We start from the raw sequence: 7,373 nt of genomic DNA on the forward strand, positions 1-7,373 counted from the left end.
TCCTGTGCAAACAAAAGCCCAAAGCGACACTTGTCTGACTGAAAGAAGGTTCAAGAGAAGGACATTTGCGATCAACTCTTTCCCCGTTTAATGTTATTCCAAGGAAGTGAGTTTCCTACAGGGTAGGGAGGGTCCAATTTGAGGGAGTAACTTTCACTTTTCTTTTATTTAGTATGTGTTACTGATTCCAGTGTCACGCAGAGGAAAGTAACATTCACTGGTAGTTTCTTCTTGATTGTTTTAAATCCAAATATAACCCTTATTTGTGGCGCATGTTAACTTACAGTCAGCTCAGGAGTTAGTATCAGTGATCTGGTTTTAAACTGAGTAAACACAGCCTCAGATCATCACATATTTTACATATCAAAGTAAAAGTAGTTGTGGGAACCTGGCAAATGCTTTATTTCCATCAGCATTTTAAAAAGCTAAAATAAATAAATGAATAAAAAGAGTGGGCGGTGGGCTGAATGAATGATAAAACCACTCTGTGAAGACAAAACAAAGCTATAATAAATGTCCACGTGCACAGACATGCACACAAAAACTGCGTGACTCCTTGTTGGCTGTAACTCACTGCGCGTGATCACCTGTAATGTTCTTTAATAAGACAGACATGTGACCATTCTGATAGCTGTCTGTATCTGCAGGTGAATGAGTGAAGCTACATAAACATTTGAATTAGCATAGCTCACCAGCCATCATGGAAACCCGATAACAACACAGTGGGGCTCGCTTCACATTCTAACTTTAAACGAAGGATTTTAAAGTATTGAAAGTAGTTGGTGTGGGTTAAAGCAGTGCACCAGTAGGCCACAAAACTGAATCACAACACCTGAGGATCGTCGTCGTGCTTATAGCGGTTGCTAGGTAACGTCATGTCGCCGTCATCCCGGATGTAGGCGGGGCTTAGCGCTAGAATCCCTTTGATCCTTTGATGTCTTCCGTGACTTCGCATTAGAAAAATCCTTAAATAGGGGTTAGTCACCGATTCAGTTCAGTAAGAAGAATTAATGTTTCGCAGCCGAACGCATCAGCTAACAGAAAGCATCAATACAAAAACAGACATGAATCCTTTGAGTGAATGTAGGGAAACTATAAAATCCAAAATTAGGGAATTGTTTATGAACATATCAGAAGACCAGTGGCGTGCACTGAAAACAGGGTGCTCAGATAAAAACACAGAGCAGGCACTTGCCAGGTTTACATCAGAGATGTTTCACATCACCATGACTGAAGTCATGCCAATGATTAGGCACTGTGAGGGTGTTGTCGACACAGGGGAGAGTGTCAACTCGAGAGAGACAATTTTACAGGGAGTCGGGGAGAAACGGAAGCACTGTGCGTGCTGCCCCCATTCGTGCACCCAGCAACAGGAGGATCCACAGTCAGCTGGTCTGGAATCCGTTTCAGAAGTAGCAGAGGGGGCAGAAAGTGGACCAGTGGCTGAGCCCACCGAGGACTCCAAAAAGAGTGATTCCTCTCTGGAGTGTGAGGTGGGTGAGGCTGAGCCCACTGCCCCTTCTGGTGATGTGACTGTGGAACCTCGACTGTTGGAACAACAGCGGCTTGTTAAAAAGCTCATAAACGCTGTGATTAAACGCGCCTCAAGAGAGGCAAAGGTGACGCCGTCTGATGAGATGCAACAGCAACTCTTCATATCTCTGTGGGCGCAAATTAAGGAAAAAAATATAAACATCAAACGAAATACAGTGAAAAGTCTTGAAAAATCAATTTTCAAAGACATTCAGAAGCTGCTGGAAATTCCACCAAACCTTGTAATCATTGCACTAGGAGTAGCTCAGCCGGACCAACAAGTGGTAATTTCTATATTCAAAGATCGCCTCCTCCGAAAGAAGCGAAACCTACTAACAAGGCTTTTCGCATGGTGCAGAAAAACTCAGGAAGATGGAGACCAAACACCAGAAACTAAAAAAATCTCGCAAACACTTTTACAAGAGTTTAAGGAAAATATATTTCCATCACCGGAAGAAAAATCCCAATCTGGTGTTAGTAGCAGATCTCATGATGCTGAGGTTAAAGAGCGTTTGAGCACAGTTATTCATGATGTGCTCTCACACGCAAACACATTCCACTACAAACCTTCAGTTAAACTGCACAAGCGACTCTTTGACAGCGTGGTGTCTGATGACCGCATCAAAGACCTGTATATAGACAAAAAAAAGTTAAAAGGTCTTCATGAGGCAATTTACCGAGAGATCCGCGACAAACATGTGATAATGATATTGAATGACAAGGATCCGGTATTGAAAAACTTGACGAGGTATGACATACAGACAATTAAAAAATACTTGATTGAGTCGATGGAGAATCCAGCCCTTAGTGCGGCTGAAGAGGCTGAAGAGGTTCAGAAATACAAGTCTTCTGTGGAAATCTGTATTGAGCAGTTGGTGAAGCATGTCGTTGAAAATGCCCACTCACCCTGCTCTCCTGAAAAAGCTGATGCCATCGCCAAACGGCTGTTCAGTAAAGTCTGGCCTCGAGTGAAAAAAATTCAAATCCCTGTCGAATATGTGCCATCGCTCAGTAAGATGATCTACAAGTCTCTCCTAGAAAAATGGCAAGATCCAGATGTAATTCTGACAACCTGGTCATTACCACTGATTCATTCATGAGCTCATTATTAAGGTCTTCAAAGAGCATGTTGTAACTATATTGGAAAGTGAACCTTTCATCAGCAGCTTCTTTTCCTATGTGGGTCGAGCTACGGGGTTCCACACAGACAAAACAAAATGAATGTTCTGTAAGCAATCCATCCATCAGGATTGCCTGTAAATATTTGTTTTAAATTATTAGGACAGTTTAAGTGTATTAGTTGACATCAAAGTAACTTTTTAAATAGGCTAACAAGTCATTTTAAAAACCCCAGGACCGGCCGAGGCAGATGGCCGTCCCTCACTGAGCCTGGTTCTCAGTGAGGGCACTGTAAATTGAGTCTATTAATTTAGAGTGCCCAAGAAGATATGTTTTTATTAATTTTATTAATAAAATTATCTAAAAGATTATATTGTGAATATTGCATGTTTCATTGTCACACAAATGTCTACATTTTCAGCCTAGACTGAACACACGTGGTTGTCATTCTATTCAAAATCACACATTTTAGTAGCAACTATTGTATATGGCAGATGGTTTACTCTGATTACACAAACCTTATGTAGGAGTAGGTCACAGTTAACAGCTATTCATTTGTAAATGTGACCTCTGACCTCACATTGATACAGAATGACAGGATATTTGTATGTAAACTATAATGTGATATGTAGAATCCACATATGTTGGTATATAATCTCCCAAATGTTGCCAAAACAAGCAATGGCAGTAAGGAACATATAGCTCTAAATAACATTAGGATCTTTTAGACCCTCACTATAGTCTAGATGAGAAGTCAAATAGATAGGTCACAGGTCAAATGTGGCATTAAATCCTAATGCGGTACATTCTTATGTTGGCAATACACACCACACTTGTAAGAATCAAAGGTATAAGTTAAATTATAAGGCTTTTTATAAGGTGTTTCTCTAAGAAAACAGTTACGATCAGCATGCAAATACATAGGAAGGCTCTTCTTTGTATCTGCCAACAGAGGCATTATGGTCACACTTTCCAAGCAAGAGGTTCAGGTGCTGAAAGCACTTGAAAGCACCAGTTTCTGGATCAGCACCCTAAGTAGAATGATCAGACTTTCAATAATGAAAGAAGTAAACAAAACATGTAGCAAATATAACCACCATGGCCTTTAAAACTAAAGAAATTTACACAATAATGCACTGTAAAAAAGAAAAAGTTGAGAAAACTTAAAATTTCAAGGCAACATGATGCAAGAGATTTTTGAGTTTTCTCAACTTTTGCAACTGTTGTTGACTTAACTAAGATTTACAAGTTCTGCCAACTTGGTTCTTCTTGTTCACCTAATTAGGATAATCCTGGAAGTCTAACGAAGAAATTCTGGTTTCAATGCCATGTTTTTCTGCCTTCACCAAACAAGGATATTCTTGTTGAGTAATCATACAATTCTTACTCCAGTGAGTTGAAAATGTACCTATATAAACAAAGAAAAATGTATGCTGTGATTATACTTGAAAGAACACTCAATAAATAGATATAGAATAAAACAAAGCACAATTCAATGTTATCTAAAAGCTTATTTATTTTGTTCAACAGTGCTTTCAGTACATTTCAGAATGTCATGGGCAGTAGGGTGAATTTCTGTTAAAAAAAAAGAAAGAAAAAGAAATAACAAACAAACAAAACCGTGTTGCCAGTTTCTTTTGTGTGCTTTGAGCACCCCAGCAGAGATGTTAAAATTCCAGAGTCCAGAACCAAAAAAGAAAAGTGTCCAGCAACTTAATGATTCACGCACATACCCTGACCGTCTTGTAAAAGCTGAACATAACTATTGCACCTTAAATAGGGTAATTCCACAAACGATTGCCTATGTACCCAGACATTGACATTTTACATGGGCTTACTATGATGAACTATGGAAGTTATAAGTTATTAGAAATGTTACCATCAATGAAGAGGAAACTAACAGGTAAAACACCAGTTCTATGCTTCATGTGAAGTGGAAAACACTTTAACAAATCTTTTAAAATACTACAAGACAAATTTTCACCACATATTCTCAACAATACAGATTCATCTGACTAAAACTTACATTTCGAATAATGATTTATTCACGTCACCTTCATATTGTCCGACCAGGTCAAAATAAGATGGCTTCAATTGCTTTAAAGGTGTAACTCATCTGCTTTGGATAATCAATGTTGAGGGCATACAGAAGGCCAAAGAGGTGTGGCAGGGCAGTAGAGAGATCTGGAATGTTATGTAGCACAATGTCCCCTTCCAACACAACTGCATGTTCTCGCACAGACGTATCGGCATCGTCATCTTGTAGGATGGTGAGGGTGGCAACTGATGCACCGTTCAACACTGGTTCCAAAATGTCCGTGCCCTGAAGAAAAGTAAAATATGAATTATTGAAAGCTAAGAAAAACTAAAGACAAAACAAATTTCTAAAGATTTTAACTTTAACCTCTATACCATGCTGGTCATTTGACTCAGAGGTTTTAAGAACAAAAAGCTTATTTTCCTTTAATTAATGCCACCTTGTGAGTTTTGTACAAAAATATTTTCTGCTATGGAACACCCACTAACAATGCCCAGCTGCTGCTCAGCAGAAAAAAAAGGAGTGAGAGTTATGACAACTGAAATCCCCACTATAAAATTATCTGGACTGCACTGAGGAAGTGTACATTTCCATTTTGGATTAACTCATCCTTTAAAAACATCTCATAAATTAGTTTTACTTGCATTACTTTTTTGTACTTACTAAGCACTTCAGGAAAACCTCTGTTGCATCCTCTCTGAGGAAAATGGGCTGGCCTCTCAGTGCCGGTGGGACACAATGTAAGATGCCTAAAAAGTATTCAGTGGAAAACAAGAATTTCAATTAGTGTAGTAACATGGTGTACTATACACAATGCAAAATCAGGACTCTCATAGTAATGAAAATAAAGCACAGGTCAGACCCAACAACACGCAAAACTTACAAAAAAAACCCCCAATAACAACAACATCATGTTAACAATTTTACTTTCTATTTACAAATTAAATAGAAATACTGCCAAATAAGAACAAAGCAATGACTGATGACATTATTTTTTTTACTGACATGTCCACTGATGTGTTTTGTTTGAAGCCAACATCTTTTTCAGTTTCTGTTAAGAGAAAAGTATACTCTCTTCTAAAAATGTCAGATAAAGAAGCACTTCACTCACCTGTTCATCAAGTTTATCCAGGAGGTCTTCCATCTCCTCACAAAGAGCTCCCTTCTTAGACCGGTACAGTTTCAGCAGGCCAGGCACAAATTTGTCAAGGGATGCATTGAAGGTCCCCAGGAGGTCTTTGCTTGTGATCCGATGAAATTTTTCAGATATCTAAACAAGACATTCACCAAAATATTGTCATTTATTCAGCACAGAAAATTCCTGGGTAGCGGTCTTGGACAGTCTGCACCATGTTATATGCCTGACTGTGTTATCAACAGCAAAACCTACTTCAAAAATCTCTCATGAATACGTATTTTGCACAGGAATAGAAATACCCTCCACAAAACCCAGTATCAATATGCAAATACATATTATGTTCTAAGTTGCACCAAAATCTGTGACCAATCAGATTCTGTGACCTGCCTTGGTATTCTTTCCCTAACCATCTCAGTCTATAGAAGTCCTATTTCTAGCACTAAAAGAAAACAAAAAAAACCCATGCTAAGTCAAAATTATGAGATTGCCTTTCTGTTTCACAATTTCGATTTAGCATGGGGACTCTTTTCTTGAAAGAAATTTCTTTACACATTTTCTGTGTAAAGAGAAGTTTAGGGTAAGGATTTCAATGTAACACTGGCAAGGGTCTTGACTGGAATAGTAGCACAATATAATAAAGTTGGCCAATGCATTGCCCCAGCAAATACTGTACTAATTCAATATAGTCAATCTAGTATACATCATGCCCAATTTGAATAATAATTAAATTATAAATAAATTAGGACAGTCTTACCTCCACAGAGTAAAACAGCCCAGGTCATCTCTCCTGGACACACACACAGGACACCATAGGCTGACACTCTCTCGACCTCTCTCCGCCTGAGAGAAAATGTTTGCAATAATGAAACATTTCAATATAATGTAGAAAAAAAACGAGTTACGGATCGGACTCTGATCCTTACTGCGCATGTGCAAAGTCGGACCGTACAGATCGCGTCTACCCGTGGAATTGTACATAAAATCAATTATTCACCAACAAAAAGGCTCTCAAAACAATACAATACTTTCCACAGCTTTGAAGGATGGGTCAGGTGTATCCTTCGTGGCCCACCCTATGCCAGAATTCACAGCGCAGCCCAGCCGATTCTAGTTTCCAACAATGGCGGCAGCCACTTAGTTTTAATATTACTCTTATTACCCTTTTCGGGTCACAAAGTAAACTTTTAAGATATTTTCAGGCGAGAATGTAGCCGTGTAAATTTCAAATATCTGCTCAGTTTAATAAGACAACACATATTTGCAAAAATGCTTCTACGTTTTCGGAGACGTCTGTTACCACCGGCTTCGATAGCTAGCTGGCATATCATTTTCACCCCCCGCGGTCCTTCGCTAGCTTAAACATGATATACAAGTCACTTAGATAACTTAAATATGTTATTGTTTGGCTTTATTTCAGTGTTTTACTCATTCCACCTTCCTGAGGAGGATGCAGCCTAGGCGCTTGTAGAAAATCCTAATAATAGATCTCGTTAGCTTACCTGCTAGGGCAAATAGTCGGCAGCTTGTCCTGTCCGACTATTGGTC

At 38.9% G+C, this 7,373-nt stretch overlaps 1 long non-coding RNA gene and 1 pseudogene across 1 annotated transcript; one reads left to right on the forward strand and one right to left on the reverse strand.

The window, feature by feature from the left end:
- Nucleotides 1-966: 966 nt before the first annotated feature.
- Nucleotides 967-2,765, forward strand: LOC148102277 (uncharacterized; annotated as a pseudogene).
- Nucleotides 2,766-5,808: 3,043 nt separating this feature from the next.
- LOC148102278 (uncharacterized) lies at nucleotides 5,809-7,373 on the reverse strand. Its single transcript, XR_015719319.1, has 3 exons — nucleotides 7,328-7,373; nucleotides 6,583-6,668; nucleotides 5,809-5,960 (listed from the first exon to the last, which is right to left on the reverse strand). It is a non-coding gene; the product is annotated as an uncharacterized LOC148102278 (long non-coding RNA).

The sequence above is a fragment of the Neolamprologus brichardi genome, chromosome 7 (assembly GCF_056152115.1).
Source record: "Neolamprologus brichardi isolate AB-2024 chromosome 7, ASM5615211v1, whole genome shotgun sequence".
In the NCBI taxonomy this organism is placed as follows: domain Eukaryota; kingdom Metazoa; phylum Chordata; class Actinopteri; order Cichliformes; family Cichlidae; genus Neolamprologus; species Neolamprologus brichardi.